Source organism: Piliocolobus tephrosceles, chromosome 2 (assembly GCF_002776525.5).
Source record: "Piliocolobus tephrosceles isolate RC106 chromosome 2, ASM277652v3, whole genome shotgun sequence".
Taxonomy (NCBI): Eukaryota; Metazoa; Chordata; class Mammalia; order Primates; family Cercopithecidae; genus Piliocolobus; species Piliocolobus tephrosceles.
Window position 1 is genome coordinate 102,365,975 of NC_045435.1, and position 18,362 is coordinate 102,384,336.

The following is an 18,362-nucleotide window of genomic DNA, read 5'->3' on the forward strand; positions in this document are numbered from 1 at the left end:
CCAGCATGGGGCTTTCTGGACAAGGACATGGGAAGGGCTTGAGCTGCCAGGGAAAACCATGGAATACGTGCCAAAATCTTTAGTGGGCAAGCGAGGTGACCGAATGACAGATACAAGGGGGACCAGAAGGTGGGAGATCGGGGAGCACAAACTTCTAAGGGAAAGCAGGGTTTACGATGCTACCTCAGAGAGGAGCTTTGCAATCTGCGTGGAATGATTGCGCAAAAGGCTTACCACCAGCCTCATGCACACAGATGGTCAGCAAATATCAGTTCGAGTAATTTATTGATTTTCACAATAAATACTTCCTGGGGGTATACTATGTGCCAGATACTAGGTGCGAGCAAGATCCCAGGGTTCGTTCATTGAGGGAGAAGAGAGGGCAGTGGAGAGGCAGGTGAGTTCACGAGCACTTGCAAGACAGTGGGGTAAGGACGATGGGGCCATACACAGAGGTAGGGAACAGAGAGAGCCTCCTGGAACCCAATGAGCAAACAGGACAAGCATGTGAAAAGGCAGGTGGACTACGGTCCTGACAGGGGGAAAGGTTCTGGAAGCTGGAGGCTGTGAATCAGCAGAGCAATGGAGGAGTTGAAAAAAATGCGGCAGAGCTGGCTCCCAGCCGACAGTGGTAGCATGCAGGACCTTCCCCGGAGGGAGCTTTCTCCTGGGACCTAGGAGATTCCACAGGAGGGTTTAAGTAGAAAAACGCCCAGCTTAACCAGCATTTATATCACCCAACTGTGGGTGCAACTGCCAAGCACTCTGCAAATGACTATAAAATTATTAGGCGCATTTACTTCATGTAATCTTTCTTCTTCTTCTTCTTCTTTTTTTTTTATGATGGAGTCTTGCTCTGTTGCCCAGGCTGGAGTGCAGTGGCGTGATCTTGGCTCACTGCAACCTCAGCCTCCTGGCTTCAAGCAATTCTCTTACCTCAGCCTCCTGAGTAGCTGGGACTACAGGCATGTGCCATCACACCTAGCTAATTTTTGTATTTTTAGTAGAGACAGGGTTTCACCCTGTTGGCCAAGCTGGTCTTGAACTCCTGACCTCAGGTGATCCACCTGGCTTAGCCTCCCAAAATACTGGGATTACAGGTGCGAGCCACCGTGCCTGACCAAATTTGTGTAATCTTTCTTACCAGCCTTATGAAGTAGGTCCACTATCTGCTAACATCAATTCCACAATCCAAAACTCTCCCAATCTAAAGATTTTCATAACTTATTTGGCAGCAAAATTTGAGCTGAACTGACATCTTTATTGATCCGAACTGACATTCTATCTTTGTGAATATGTGTATGTTTCACTGCAGAAACGCCATGTTTGATTGCAGGGTACTGCCCCAGATCTCACCAGGAACGTTAAAAACATAGGACACAGGCAAAGTGCTGCCTTTTATAAAATGTAGAACTTCTGAATTCTGAAACATACGTAATCCCAAGGGTTTGGAATAAGAGACTGTATAAAACCTGTCAATATTCTCATTTTACAGATGAGGAAGCTGAAGAATAAGTAATTTCCCCAAGGTCATATAGGTAGTAAGTAAGAAAGCCACAATACAAACCCAGGAAGTTTGGCCCTGCAGTCTATGCTGCATTGCATCTAAGCTATTCTCCACTTTAGAAAGATGTCTACAGTTGCTATTAAGACAATAGATGGAGAAAAAGAAATAAAGAAGAAAGCCATGGCAGTCAACCAGACATCGGGATGGAAGGGAATGGAGAGTTAAGAGATGTTTAACGGAAAAACGACTGAGCCTGGTGGTTGTAAGCTGGCTGGGAGAGGTTAGGCATCATACACAGATAAGTAAATGACACATGGGGTTCTGGGTTCAGCACTGGGGAGGTCAGATGGCGGGTCACTCAGTGATGCAGGGAACAGAAGAGGGAGGGGAGGGAGAAGAAGATCATGAATTCTGTATTCCATGTCACATGTTTAAGTTGGGATGTCAACTAGGTAAGTGGCTGTACATGGCTGGTGCTTGAGAAAGAGGCCTGGGATCAAGATAAAGAGTTGGGAATTGCTAGATGCAGGTGGTCATTAAGACATGAGCATGGTTTTCTCTTCTTGTGATAGTTTGCTAAGAATGATGGTTTCCAGCTGCATCCATGTCCCTACAAAGGACGCAAACTCATCCTTTTTTATGGCTGCATAGTATTCCATGGTGTATATGTGCCACATTTTCTTAATCCAGTCTGTCACTGATGGACAAAACACCGCATGTTCTCACTCATAGGTGGGAACTGAACAATGAGTTCACTTGGACTCGGGGAGGGGAACATCACACACTGGGGCCTATCATGGAGAGGGGGGAGGGGGGAGGGATTGCATTGGGGAGTTATACCTGATATAAATGATGAATTGATGGGTGCTGACGAGTTGATGGGTGCAGCACACCAACATGGCACAAGTATACATATGTAACAAACCTGCACGTTATGCACATGTACCCTAGAACTTAAAGTATAATAAAAAATAAAAATTTAAAAAATTAAAAAAATAAAAAAAAGACATGAGCATGGACTGAGTGATGACACAAAGGTCTAAGTTAGAGTGTGAAAGAACCCCAACCCTGAAGGGTAGGGAAGTAGAGAGGAAGAGAAGGCCAGAGGCTGGGCACGGTGGCGCACACCTGTAATCCCAGCACTTTGGAAGGCCGAGATGGGAGGATCACCTGAGGTCAGGAGTTCAAGACCAGTCTGACCAACATGGCGAAACCTGGTCTCTACTAAAAAAAGAAAAAATTAGCTGGGCATGGTGGCCCATGCCTGTAGTCCCAGCTAATCAGGAGGCTGAGACAGGAGAATCGTTTGAACTCAAGAGGTGAAGGTTGCAGTGAGCTGAGATTACACCACTGCAGTCCAGCCTGGGCCACAGAGTGAGACTCTGTCAAAAAAAAAAAAAAAAATAGAAGAAGAGAATGCAAGAGACTGGAAAGAGTGGAAAGAGACTGCTTCAAGAGGAAGGAAAAAGTCCTCAATGCTGGGTGCTCCCTCCCTCTTGCCCGCTCCTCCACGAGACAGGCAAGCCCAGGAACTATGGATGGGAGCTCATTCCAGGGACTGGTAAGAACTGGTCCTAGCATTTCCCAGTGCCACAGAGCCCAGAAACCAGCTCTGCCTGGTGCCCATCAGCAACGTAACCACCTCTGGGCTCCAGTTTCTACATCTAGCAACTGGAATAATAATGTCCATCTCATAGGCTTGTTGTGAGTATTAAATATACAAACAGATAAGTCAGCATCCTCCCTGGATTTGTGGTGAGAGCTCAAAAGTTGCTCTAATTATCATTTATTTTATTATGTATGAGGTGGTGAAGAGTGGGTGGTGAGGGCATTTCAGGCAGAAAGAACACCATTAGCAAAGGTGTGGCAAGACGGCGTGTGTTCAGAGAAGAGACCTGTTGGGTGAAGGGTGTGTGGGTGGGATGTGGGGCCTGGGAGCAAGATGGACAATGAGGCTCAACAACCTCCCCCGCTCTGTTCCCTGTGTCACATGTTGTGGGATCTGCACCACCTAATCAGCATTCTCTTTAGAAATGCCTGCCACACTTTTGCTCCTCACCAACCCTTGCCTGCTACTGTGTGGGAACGGTCTCTAACCACCTCCCACTGCTGAGGGAAGCACAGGTCCTCGTCACCACCTGCCTGCACAGAACAAGCTTCCTAATGGATCTTCCCGTGTTGTCTTTCCTCCAGCACAGGCCCCAGGGCCATCTCAACGTGGGCAGGCTGCCTCCTGCTTACAACACTTCCGCATGGCCCATTGCCTTGGAACAGAGTGCATTTCCACAGCCCTCACAGGCTTTCCTGTCTTTCTCACCCTTTCTTTCCCTCCACAAACTCACACACTGCTCTAGGGTCTAGGTGACAAAGCCACCTGCCTTTACCAAGTGTGCCACAGACTTGTTTCCGGGCCTTTGCACATGCCAACCCAACTAGCTTTCTTCCCCTAGACCTAGTCCACTCCCGTCTCAGTGCCATCTGGCCCCAGGACAAACACTGATGCCAGAATATTCTACATGGTATTGTACCATTTGCTCCAGAGGTGTCTCAGTGCCCCACTGCTAGGCCATGAGCCCCTTGCCTGGCTCTTTATAGAGGCTCAGTAGCAATGCATGGAGGGACTGAGATTACAGAGAAAGGGCCAGAGCATGGGAGCCTTAAAGGACATGCTAGGGACTTAGGTTACGGGAAAACCACTGAAGATGTGGGGGCCATGAAGTGGCATCCTGACATGATCATGGATCATGTGGGGAAGGAGGGTGGAGGGGACGTGCCCAGGATGGTGGGACTTCTCCACCTCCAGAGGAAAAAGAGAGGCCGGAGAACAGCAGATGCCTGCTAGATCAGATTGTGATGACCGGAGAGAAGGATTGACCTCCACCACCCTTAATAATGACCAACTGAGAATATCTGCTCCTGTACTGCAAGATCAGAGGCAAGCCCTGCAGGTGGTAGCAGTGGGATGGGGGAGTCAATTCAATGGAAGGATTTTTCCAGGGGTCTATCAGAATCCACCCCGGCTCTATATGTCTTCAAGCCCCCCCCCGACTTTGCCTGCCCTCTCTCACTACCGTCATCGGAGGGTGCTCACCTGCCTGCCTTCGCTTTCTCCCACTCACTCCTTAGCTCATCTCCATATGGCTTTGACCTCACCCCTCCAGTGAGGCAACTCTTGAAGGTCAACAGCAGCTTCAGGTGTTGTCCTTGTGACCTTTTCTCAGGGTTGACATATCACCTCTCTGTAGTCTTTATCCTTCTTCTCTCCTCTCCCACTCTCTGAGTCTACTGTTACCTCTCCAATTACCCCTTGCCACTGGTTTCTCATTGTATGCCAACCCCTTCAGAACAGGTAATTTCCTAAATTCTGCCCTTGGCTGGCTTTTCCTCTCTCTGTGCACACATTCTCTGAATATCTTTTATCTTACCACGCTTCAAGTTCTCATTTATTATTCAAATGATTCCCAAATCTATGCATCTAGACGTAAGCTTTCTCTCCAAGCTTGAGATTCACAGATGGTGGACCATAAATGAGATATATTTCTTTTTATTTTTTGAGACCAAGTCTTGCTCTGTTGCCCAGGCTGGAATGCAGTGGCATGATCTCGGCTCACTGCAACCTCTGCCTCCTGTGTTCAAGCAATTCTCCTGCCTCAACCTCTCCAGTAGCTGGGATTACAGGCATGCACCACCATGTCCAGCTAATTTTTGTATTTTTAGTAGAGACGGGATTTCCCCATGTTGGCCAGGCCAGTCTCAAACTCCTGACCTCAGGTGATCCACCCGCCTTGGCCTCCCAAAGTGCTGGGAATATAGATGTGAGTCATTGCACCTGGCCTAAATAAGATATATTCCTAACAAATGAAAGAAAAGATATTGTTTAAAGTTATAACTCAAAAATCATGAAGGGGTCTCTTGATGGACCAGAAACTGTGGAGAATTCCTAAAGATGAAACGCTGATGAAATGATGATAGGATCTGATTGAAGAAAGAAAACTTAGTTTAAAATGTGGATGAGAGAGCACCATGACCAAGGAGGAAGGGCCTGGGAGCTGGAGGGATCTAGGGCAACCCAAAGGGAGAAACCATTAAGAGGAACTGCCACATGTTTGGCCTCCATAAACCAATTCCTGCTCAAATATTCACAAATGCCCAGCCAGCCAGAGGCAACTGGGTTCCCACCAGGTAGGGCAATGGCTGTCAGCTTGGGTCAGAGAGACAAAGCAGTGCTCCATGAATACCAGAAACTGGAGCACCCACATCCGCAAGACCAGCCTGTGCCATACCCTGTTCCCAACTGTCCACCCTTCCTTGTCTCCAACCTCACTTCCATCCCACTCTTTCCCAAAACAAGCAGCACAGACATCAGAGAGTCTAACAGAGTCTCTCAATTAAAACAAAGAGCATATCAACAATCAGCAATTATTTGAGTAAGGCCACACTATGAAAGAAATAGAATGAACCATTTAAAAAAAAAATTACAAAGTCCAAGTGTAATCATAGCAAGACTTAATACAAATCAAATACTCAGAAGAGGCAGGGTGCAGTGGCTCACACCTGTAATCCCAGCACTGTGGGAAGCCAAGGCGGGTGGATCTCCTGAGGTCAGGAATTCAAGACCAGCCCAGCCAACATGGAAAAACCCCGTGTCTACTGAAAATAAAAAAATTAACTGGGTGTGGTGGCACACACCTATAATCTCAGCTACACAGGAGGCTGAGGAAGCAGAATCGCTTGAACCTGGGAGGTGGAGGTTGCAGTGAGCCGAGATTGTGCCACTGCACTCCAGACTGGGTGACAGAGCAAGACTCCAGCTCCAAAAAAAAAAAAAAAAAAAAGACAAATACTTGGAAGAATAAGGGAGGGTCTAATAACCAAGAAACAAAAACAAATTTAGGCAAGCTGTGATTTTTAAAAAAAAGTCAATAAGGCATCTCAAATATTTTTTAATAGAAATAAAAAGTTAAGCAGATGAGCTGACAACAAAATAATTACAATTTATAAGGATCACTGAGCTAGGAAGGGAGTAGGATAATACATTCAAAGCACTGAAAGAAAAAAACTGCCAACCAAGAATACTATACCTGACAAAACTGTCCTTCAAAAATGAAAGAGAAATAAAGACTACCAGACAAACAAAAGCTGAGTTCATCACTAGACCTGCCTTACAAGAAATGCTAAAGGAAGTTCTTCAAGTTGAAATGAAAGGATGCTAACTAGCAACATGATATTAACAGAAAGTATGAGACTCATTGGTAAAGGTAAATGTATAGACAAATATAGAACACTGTATTACTGTAATGGTGGTAGAGAAATCACTTTTAATTCTCCTATACAAGTTAAAAGACAAGAGCATTGAAAATAACTATAATCGGCCAAGCATTGTGGCTCACGCCTGTAATCCCAACACTTTGAGAGGCCAAGGCAGGCACATCACTTGAGGTCAGAAGTTCGAAACCAGCCTGGCCAATGTGGTGAGACCCCATCTCTACTAAAAGGATAATAAATTAGCCAGTCATGGTGGCACGTGCCTATAATCCCAGCTACTGGGGAGGCCAAGGTAGGAGAATCACTTGAACCCCAGAGGCAGAGGTTGCAGTGAGCTGAGATCACACCACTGTACTCCAGCCCAGGCAACAGAGCAAGACCCTGTCTAAAAAAAAAAAAAAAAAAGAAAGAAAAGGAAGAAAGAAAGGAAAGAAAAAGAAAAGAAAAGAAAGAAAAAAAGAAAAAAAAGAACTATAACCAAAAATATATTAAAAGATACCATCTTCATCAATTTACTGTTGCTATAACTGAATACCTGAGACAGGGTAATCTGTAAATGAAAGAAGTTTATTTTTTAAAGTTCTAGAGTCAGGGAAGTCCAAGGTCACGGGGCCCCATCTGGTGGAGGCCTTCTTGCTGGTGGGGACACCCTGTATAATCCCAAGACAGTACAGGACATCATATGGTGAGGGGGCTGAGAGCACTAGCTCACATCTCTCTTCCTCTGCTTATAAAGCCACCAGTTCCACTTCTGTGATAATCTATTTACCCATTAATCCATTAATCTAATAATGGATTAATCCATTCTTAAGGGCAGGGCCCTCATGATCCAATCACCTCTTAAAGGCGCCACCTCTCAAAAACTGCCACACTGGGGATTAGGTTTCAACATGAGTTTCTGATGGCACAAACATTCAAGCCTTGGCATATGCACCCAGTGAAGAGATGTAAATTATGATAATAATATAAAGTGTGATGGGGGTAGAAGTTAAAGTGTAAAGTTTTTGTACATGATTAAACTTAAATTATCAGCTTAAAATAAACTGTCATAACTATAAAATATTTTACCTAAGCCCCAAAGTAACTACAAAATAAATACCTATAGAAGTTACACAAGGGCCAGGCATAGTGGCTCACCCCTGTAATCCTAGCACTTTGGGAGGCCAAGGCAGGTGGATCACCTGAGGTCAGGTGTTCGAGACCAGCCTGACCAACATGGTGAAACACCACCTCTACTAAAAACACAAAAATTAACTGTGCATGGTGGCGCATGCCTGTAATCTTAGCTACTTAGGAGGCTGAGGCAGAAGAATCACTTGAACCCAGAGGGTGGAGGTTGCAGTGAGCCGAGATTGTCCCACTTCACTCCAGCCTGGGTGTCACAGCGAGACTCCATCTTCAAAAAAAATGAAAAAACAAGAAGTTACACACACACACACACATACATACAAAAGGAATCAAAGCATAGCAATACAAAAAATAAAACACAAGGGAAGACAGCAAGGAAGAAAAGACAGACAAAAAACCCACAAGGCTATCAGAAAACAACTAACAAAATGGCAATAGTAAATGCTTTTCTATCAATAATTACTGTAACTGTAAATGTCAGCATGTATCACTATACCTTCTTAGGACTGCTTTTGTTGCATCTCATACATTTCACAACTCAACTGACTGGGAAGAAAATGACAAACTAAGCCCAAAGTTAGCAGAAAGAAAGAAATACCAAAGATTAGAGCACAGATAAATAAGATTGAAAAAAGAAAAACAATACAAAAAAATTGGCCAGGCGCGGTGGCTCACACCTGTAATCCCAGCTCTTGAGGAGGCCAAGGTGGGCGGATCACCTATGGTCAGAAGTTCAAGACCAGCCTGACCAACATGGCGAAACCCCATCTCTACTAAAAATACACAAAATTAGCCAGGCGTGGTGGCACATGCCTGTAATCCCAGCTACTTAGGAGGCTGAAGCAGGAGAACCCAGGAGGCAGAGGTTGCAGAGAGCCAAGATCACATCATTGCACCCCAGCCTGGGTGAAAGAACGAGACTCCGTCTCAATAAAGAAAAGAAAAAAATGAACAAAACTAAGAATTAGGTTTTTGAAAAAATAAAGAAAATTGACAAATCTTTGGTTAGACTAACTCAGAAAAAAAGGTAAAACAGTTAAATGAAATCAGAAAAGAAAGAGGAAACTATAAAATTCCTAGAAGAAAACACTGAGGAAAATCTTTGTGACATTGATCTTCACAGTGATTTCGCAGATATGGCACCAAAAGCACAGACAACAAAAGCAAATATAAAAAGTGGGCCACATCAAACTAAAAAGCTTCTGCATGGCAAAGGAAAGAATCAAGAATGAAAGGCAACCTATGAAATGAGAGGAAATATGTTCAAACTATATGACTGGTGAGGGGTTAATCTCTAAAAAATATAAGGAGCCAGGCACGGTGGCTCATGCCTGTAATCCCAACACTTTGGGAGGCCGAGGCAGGAGGATCACCTGAGGTCAGGAGTTCCAGACCGGCCCGGCCAACATGGTGAAACCTCGTCTCTACCAAAAATATAACATTTGCCGGGTGTGGTGGTGCCTACCTGTAATCCCAGCTACCAGGGAGTCTGAGGCAGGAGAATCATTAGAACCCAGGAGGCAGAGGTTGTAGTGAGCTGAGATTTCAGCCTGGGTGACAAGAGCGAAACTCTGTCTCAAAAATAAAATATAATAAAATTAAAAATATAAGGAACTTCTACAACTTAATAGCTTAGAACAAACTAATAACCTGATTTTAAAATAGGCTAATGATTTGAATAGACATTTCTCCAAACAAGACATACAAATGGCCAACAAGTATATGAAAAAATGTTCAATCCCTATTTGAGCACTAATTATCATAAATCATCTGGGAAATGCAAATCAAAACAGCAATAAGCTATCACCTCACACCTATCAGGATGGCTATTACCAAAAACAGAAAAGATAAGTGTTACCAAGGTTGTAGAAAAATTGGAACTCTTGCACACAGTTGATGGGAATGAAAAATGGTGCAGGTGCCACTATGAAAAACAGTATGGAGGTTTCTCAAAATATTAGAACTAGAACCAGCATCTAATCCAGCATCCTACTTCTGGATATTTCCAGAATAATTGAGATCAGGATCTTAAAGAGATATTAGCACTCCTACGTTCACTGCAGCACTATTCACAATAGGCAAGATGTAGAAACAACCTTAAGGTCTATTGACAGATGAATATGTAAGGAGAATGTGGTATATACATATAGTGAAATACTATTCAGCCTTTAAAAAGAAGGACATTCTGGCCAGGTGCGATGGCTCACTCCTGTAATCCCAACACTTTGGGAGGCCGAGGCAGGTGGATCATGAGGTCAGGAGTTCAAGACCAGCCTGGCCAATATGGTGAAACCCCATCTCTACTAAAAATACAAAAATTAGCTGGGCCTGGTGGCGCATGCCTGTAGTCCAAGCTAGTCAGGAGTCTGAGGCAGAAGAATCACTTGAACCTGGAGGCAGAGGTTGCAGTGAGCAGAGATCATGCCACTGCACTCCAGCCTGGGTGACAGAGTAAGACTCCATCTCAAAAAATAAAAAAGAAGGACATTCTGCAATATGGGACAACATGGATAAAGCTTGAGGATGTTAGGCTAAGTGAAAAAAAAACCTGTCACAGGACAAACATTGCATGATTACACTTATATGAGGTATCTAAAATGGTGAAATTCATGGAATCGAAGAGTGGAATGGCAGTTACCAGGAACTGGGGGAGTTACTAACCAGTAGGCATCAGGGTTCAGTCAAACAAGATGAATAAGCTCTAGAGATCTGCTGTGCAACATTGGATCTCTAGTCAACAATTAGGTACTGCACACTTAGAAATTAGTTAAGGGGAGAGATTTAATGTGAAGTCTTCTACGACAAAATTTTTTTTTAAGGAGGTTAGAAAAAAATATTTTTTTTTAAATAAATGGAGGTGGAGGTTAGGCGGGCAGCATGGTGGCTCACGCCTGTAATCCCAACACTTTGGGAGACTTAGGCCGGTGGATCACCTGAGGTCGGAAGTTCAAGACCAGCCTGACCAACATGGAGAAACCCTGTGTCTACTAAATATACAAAATTAGTCAGGCGTGGTGGCCCATGCCTGTCATCCCAGCTACTCAGGAGGCTGAGGCAAGAGAATCACTTGAACCTGGGAGGTGGAGGTTGCAGTGACCTGAGATTGTGCCATTGCACTCCAGCCTGGGCAACAAGAGTGAAACTCCATCTAAAAAAAAAAGAAGAAGAAGAAGAAGTTAGACTTAACCTTATACAAAAATTAAGTCAAGATGGATTAAAAACTTAAATGTAAAACCTAAAACCATAAAAACCCTAGAAGAAAACCTAGGCAATACCATTCAGGGCATAGGCATGGGCAAAGACTTCATGACTAAAACACCAAAAGCAATTGCAACAAAAGCCAAAATTGAAAATGGGATCTAATTCAACTAAAGAGCTTCTGCACAGCAAAAGAAACTATCACCAGAGTGAACAGGAAACCTACAGAATGGGAGAAAACTTTTGCAATCTATCCATCGGACAAAGGTCTAATATCCAGAATCTACAAGGAAGTTAAATAAATTTACAAGAAAAAAACAAACAACTCCATCAAAAAGTGGGTTAAGGAGGCCAGGCACAGTGGTTTATGCCTGTAACCCCAACACTATGGGAGGCCGAGGCAGGCGGATCACCTGAAGTCAGGAGTTCGAGATCAGCCTGGCCAACATGGTGAAACCCCGTCTCTACTAAAAATATGAAAATTAGCCAGGCGTGGTGGTGGGCACCTGTAATCCCAGCTACTCGGGAGGCTGAGGCAGGAGAATCACTTGAACTGGGGAAGTAGAGGTTTCAGTGAGCCGAGATCACGCCATCGCACTCCAGCCTGGATGACAAGAGCAAAAACTCCATCTCAAAAAAAAAAAAAAAAAAAAGAAAAGTGGGTGAAGGATATGAACAGACACTTCTCAAAAGAAGACATTCATGTGGCCAACAAACATATGAAAAAAAGCTCATCATTGCCAGGTGTGGTGGCTCACACCTGTAATCCCAGCACTTTGGGAGGCTGAGGTGGGCAGATCACAAGGTCAGGAGATCGAGACCATCCTGGATAACATGGTGAAACCCCATCTCTACTAAACAAAAATCAGCTGTAGTCCCAGCTACTCGGGAGGCTGAGGCAGGAGGATGGTGTGAACCTGGGAGGCGGAGCTTGTAGTGAGCAGAGATTACACCACTGCACTCTAGCCTGGGCGACAGAGACTCTGTCTCAAAAAAAAAAAAAAAAAAAAGAGAAAAGCTCATCATCACTGGTCATTAGAGAAATGCAAATCAAAACCACAATGAGATACCTTCTCATGCCAGTTAGAATGGCGATCATTAAAAAGTCTGGAAACAAAAGATGCTGGTGAGGATGTGAAGTAATAGGAATACTTTTACACTGTCAGTGGGAGTTTAAATTAGTTCAACCACTGTGGAAGACAGTGTGGAAATTCCTCAAGGATCTAGAACCAGAAACACCATTTGACCCAGCAATCCCATTATTGGGTATATACCCAAAGGATTATAAATCATTCTGCTATAAAGACACATGAACACATATGTTTATTGCAGCACTGTTTACAATAACAAAGACTTGGAACCAACCCAAATGCCCAACAATGATAGACTGGATAAACAAAATGTGGCACATCTACACCATGGAATACTATGCAGCCATAAAAAAGAATGAGCTCACGTCCTTTGCAGGGACCTGGATGAAGGTGGAAACCATCATCTTCAGCAAACTAACACAGGAACAGAAAACCAAACACCACATGTCCTCACTCGTAAGTGGGGGTTGAACAATAAGAACACATGGACAGAAGGAGGGGAACATCACACACTGGGGCCTGTTGTGGGGGTGGGGGGAAAGAAAAGGGAGAGTAGTAGGACAAATATCTGATGCATGGGAGGCTTAAAACCTAGATGATGGGTTGATAGGTGCAGCAAACCACGATGGCACATGTAACAAAACTGCGTGTTCAGCACATGTATCCCAGAACTTACAGTAAAATTAAAAAAAAAAAAAAAAACCATACCATTTTGCATACTCTTGAGCAGTATATGAGAGTTCCTGTTACCATCTCTTTGTATTGTTCATTTTTAAGATATTACCTCAGACATTCTAATAAGCATATAGCAAAAATATGTGTGTGTGTGTGTGTGTGTGTGTGTGTGTGTGTATGATAGACCATTTCTTTCTTTCTTTTTTTTTTTTTTTTGAGATGGAGTCTCACCCTGTCACCCAGGCTGGAGTGCAGTGGTGCAATCTCAGCTCTCTACAACCTCCGCCTCCCAGGTTCAAGTGAGTCTCCTGCCTCAGCCTCCTCAGTAGCTGGGATTAAGGCATGTGCCACAACACCGGGCTAATTTTTGTATTTTTAGTAGATATGGGGTTTCACCGTATCAGTCAGGTTGGTCTCGAACTCCTGATCTTGTGATCCGCCCACCTCAGCCTCCCAAAGTGCTGGGATTACAGGTGTGAGCCACTGCGCCCGGGCCACTTCATTTCTTCCTAACATCGTCATATAGATGGACAAAAGAGGGCATAAAGTCTTAACAAAAATGGTTTTGTAAACACAAACACTGACCAGTGACTATTTTAACAATATGATAAAAGCAGTATTATAAAAAAAAAAAAAAAAAAAGGAGGCTAGAAAAAAAGAATTACTGAGCTGGAAAATTGAGCTGAGAGACCCTTCTGGAATGCAGCATGAGAAGAAAAATATAAATTAATATATTTAAGGGATATGGAAAATACATTCTGAAGTTCCAACATCCCTCTAATGGATGTTCTAGAAGAAGAAAACAGAACAGAGAGAATTTTTTTAATGTTAAAGTTACAAAATAGAACAGTAAATAATATAATACTATGTTACCACCAATCAATGCTGACAATTTATTGTTTTACTAAATGTGCTTCAATTAATTTTTTTTTTTTTCTTGAGACGGAGTCTCACTCTGTCACCTAGGCTAGAGTGCAGTAGCATGATCTTGGCTCACTGCAACCTCCACCTCCCGGGATCAAGCGATTCTCGTGCCTCAGCCTCCCAAGTAGCTGGGATTACAGGTGCGCACCACCACGTCTGGCTAATTTGTGTGTTTTTAGTAGACAGTTTCACCATGTTGATCAGGCTGGCCTCGAACTCCAGACCTCAGGTGATCCTCCTGCCTCGGCCTCCCAAAGTGCTGGGATTACAGGCATGAGCCACTGTGCCCAACTCAATTAATTTTTTAAAAGAAATAAAACATTATGGACAAGGCTAATGGTCTTACTGACCCTAATCTCCTCCCTTTCCCTTAGGGCAGCAACCACCATCATAAATTTGTATATACTTTTCCAATACAATACACAATACAAGAATGTATATAATATATATGATGGCTTTGTATGTGGCTTTAAGTAATAACACTGTATGTAGGGTTCTACAACTAGCCATTTTCACTCAACACTATAAGTTTTGGCTTTCTCCACATTTATAAAGAGTCAGTTAATTTCTGCACACTGCTATAGAACATTTCACTGTATAACTATACTACATTTTTATATAGTTCTTTATTTATAGATGGACTTATGCAGTAGTTCCACATTTTTACCATCATGAAACAATGAAACAATATAATAATAGTACATATCACCTTCTGCACATCGGTGAAGGTTTCTCCAAGTGTATACCTAGAAGAATTATAAGATGATAGGATATGCACATTTCCTATTTTACTAAAGTCTGCCAAATTACTCTTCTATTTATACTCCCATGAGCAGTATACAGCTCTTCCTACTTTCCCTTATCCTCACCAATACTTATTATTTTCAGACTTTTTAGCTTTTCCAATCTGATAGGTCAGAAATTATACCTCACTATAATTTTAATTTACATGACCCTGATTTCTGCTAAGGCTGATTACCCTTCATGGTCTATCAGACATTTGGGACACTTTTTCTGTAAACTTCCTCTTTAAATCTTTTTTCTATTGAGTCTTTTCTCACACACAGTTTTAAATTTTTATATAGTCAAATTTATCAACCTGACAAGTGATATATATATTAGACCATTTCTTTCCCTTCTTTTTTTTTTTTTTTTTTTTTGTTTGAGATGGAGTCTCACTCTGTCGCCCAGGCTGGAGTGCAGTGGCCCCATCTCGGCTCACTGCAAGCTCTGCCTCCTGGGTTCACACCACTCTTCTGCCTCAGTCTCCCGAGTAGCTGAGACTACAGGCACTCATCGCCCCATCCAGCTAATTTTTTGTATTCTTAGTAGAGACCGGGTTTCACCGTGTTAGCCAGGATGACTCCTGACCTCATGATCCACCCATCTCGGCCTCCCAAAGTGCTGGGAGTACAGGCGTGAGCCACCATGCCTGGCCCGAGTGATATATTTTTTAAATAATAGATGAATAGGCCAGGCATGCTGGCTCAAGGCTGTAATCCCAACACTTTGGGAAAACAAGAAAGGAGAATCCCTTGAGGCCAGAAGTTCAAGACAAGCCTGGGCAACACAGCAAGACCTCATCTCTACAAAAAAATAAATAAATAAATAGCTGGGTATGGTGGCTTGTGCCTGTAGTCCCAGCCACTTGGGAGGCTGAGGTGGGAGGATTGCTTGAGCTTGGGAGGTTGAGGCTGCAGTTAGCCATGATGGCACCACTGCACTGGTGCCTGGGCGACAGAGCAAGATCCAGTCTCAAAAAACAAAAAGAATAAATGAATATTTCTCAAACCCAAAGAAAAATACGAGTCCTTAGAATTGAGAAGGTGCACCTGGTGTTAAGCAGGATGAATACAATCAATACTTTTGAGACACAGTGTAGTGAAATTTCAGAATATGATTGAGAGGTTTTTGTGTTGGAGGCACAGGTTGTGCTTGCTTTTCGCAGTGAAGCCCAGAAGAGAGACAGTGAGCTCTCTGAGTACTGGGGAAATCTAGCAAGGGAACCAGGAACGTCTTGGGCATTCACAGGCCTTGAGCTGTTGATCATGGCAACTTTACAACTCACCAGGCTCCTTGAGACATTCCTGGAAACAGAATTCTGGAGACTCATTATTCTGAGCGTGGATGGAAAAATTTTGTTGTTACTGCTGTTTTGTTTCGTTTAACACAATAACTAGCAATGGAGAGGTCGCAAAGCATTTTTTACATATTTGGATGAATCATTAGAAACTATTTTTGTAGTGTAAAAAATGGTTGAGTGTTAGGGATTTCCTAGAGTTCAACCTAATAGACAATTTTATTACATACTCTTAACCCTTTGAGATACACATTATTACTACCAACTGTTTTACAGGTGACCAGCCAGTAGGGCAGAGAGCTGAAGTCTGTCCATGGGGCCATATGACTTCTAAGAGGCAGAAGCCAGCCTGCCTGGTTCCATCTTCCGGCCTGATTCTTGGGTAACACTGCCCCTGTCTGGAATAGAGAAAAAAAACACATCATGTTCTCTTTCTCAGGATAGTATCCATCAAGGAGGTCATCTCACTTCCTTGTTTTTGTTTTTGAGATGGAATTTTGCTCTGTTGCCCAGGCTAGAGCGCAATGGTGCGATCTTGGCTAACTGCAACCTCTGTCTCCAGGGTTCAAGTGATTCTCCTGCCTCAGCCTCCCGAGTAGCTGGGATTACAGGCACCCACCGCCATGGCTAATTTTTGTATTTTTAGTAGAGACGGGGTTTCACCATGTTGGCCAGGCTGGTCTTGAGCTCCTGACCTCAGGTGATCTGCCCACCTCAGCCTCCCAAAGTGCTGGAATTACAGGTGTGAGCCACCACACCCAGCCCATCTGACTTCTAGGGAAATTGGGCTCAAGATAATCGGTGGTAAGAAGTGGCATTTGCTAAGAGAACTTGACCTTGATATTCAGATAAACATCCTTCAAGGAATAACCTATGAGCTAGAGAAAGAGCAGTCTGTGAACCAAAGACCATCAGGTGAGTGGAGCAGTGAGACAAAGAGCTATTGCTGCGCGTGTCCCAGCTGCCAAGCTGCTGAGCCTTAAGTAACCAGTGTGCTATTTCGTTGCATCATAATTGTTCAGAATGGGACACCCTCCCCAGCCTGGATGCCAATTTCAGCAGGCCTGAGATTTTTCTGCTCGTGCTTAGAATAGTCCGTGGTTGCTTTTAGTTGCAAACGCAGTCTCAAGTCAGAAATTGGAATGTTAATGTGAGGTATTCATCAAAACTCTGAGCTTATTTTTACCTTACATTCTTCTCTCTTCCCCCAGCTTAGGCCTGGCCAGCTGGGAACCTCCAGTGGAGACAATGGAGAGGGCTTGGTCTTCTCTCTCTTTCCACTTGACCTCCCCGAGCCAGTTACCATAGAGTTGGCTTCAGACTGTCTTGGCCAGCAGATGTTAAATTTTGCCTCTGTTTTTACACCCCCTCCACTCAAGTTACCGGCTGAGTGCTGGCTCCAGTCTCTTTCTCCCAAAGTCCTCTCTAATCTACGGATGTGTCTCAAGTCCAATTTCATTTCGGGTGGTCATCTGAGACCCCATCCTCAGCCCCTAGGCATTCAGTTCCAACCTTTTCCCACTAGGATCCCTCTACATAGACTCAAGACATGAAGTCCTTGCAGGCTTTCTCTGCCATGGGACCTACCTCTGTTAAGAAGATACTCTCCTGCCTCTCTAACCCAGAAAAAACTCTGGGGGTGCAGGCTGGTCCCGGTGAGGTGGCAGCAGCCCCACCAGAGCAGCTGGTGAGCACTCCTGTCACCCTTCAGCTTTCCCAGGTGAAACTAGACCCTAGGCCACCCCGCTCCCCAGTTGTAGGGGGTCTCATGTTAGGCTCTTTTTATTTTTTCTTTTTCTTTTTTGAGATGGATTCTCGCTCTGTCATCCAGGCTAGAGTGCAATGGCACAATCTCAGTTCACTGCAACCTCCGCCTCCTGGGTTCAAGCAATTCTCCTGCCTCGGTCTCCTGAGTAGCTAGGATTACAGTCGTGTGCCACCATGCCCGGCTGATTTTTGTATTTTTAGTACAGATGGGGTATCACTATGTTGGCTAGGCTGGTCTCAAACTCCTGACCTCATGATCCGCCCGGCTTGGCCTCCCAAAGTGCTGGGATTACAGGCATGAGCCACCGCGCCCGGCCTCATGTTAGACTCTTAAAGAAGCTGCCCCACAGACACTCACCCTTACCAAGTGTGAGATAAGGGAGCAGGAGCTCACCTGTCCCCAGGATGGGACTCGCAGCACAGCTTTCTTCAAGGACATCCGCCATACAACATCCTCCCATCACCTCTCTGTCTACATTTTCAGAGTCTCAAAGTGGGAAAGGGGTTTCAAACTCTTAGATCAGATTTTTTGGCATTTCCACAGAAAATCTTCCATAAGGTAACTCAGGCTCTCACTTTGGATCTTCACATCTGTGGTGCATATTGGTGTCTAGTGGAAATTTCAGTTTTAAGGCCCTATTCTATTTATATGCATTGACCTTTTTATCTTCATAAGGTCAGACAACATTTTCCATTTTTAACATGAGAATAATTCATCTCTGAGGGC

General features: G+C 43.9%; 1 non-coding gene across 1 annotated transcript in view; it reads right to left on the reverse strand.

The window, feature by feature from the left end:
• Positions 1 to 268: 268 nt before the first annotated feature.
• Positions 269 to 18,362, reverse strand: part of LOC111523188 — a 42,877-nt gene continuing 24,783 nt past the window's right edge. Inside the window, exon 3 of the transcript XR_004228854.1 lies at positions 269 to 674. This is a non-coding gene — a transcript (uncharacterized LOC111523188). The remainder of the gene's footprint in view (positions 675 to 18,362) is intronic.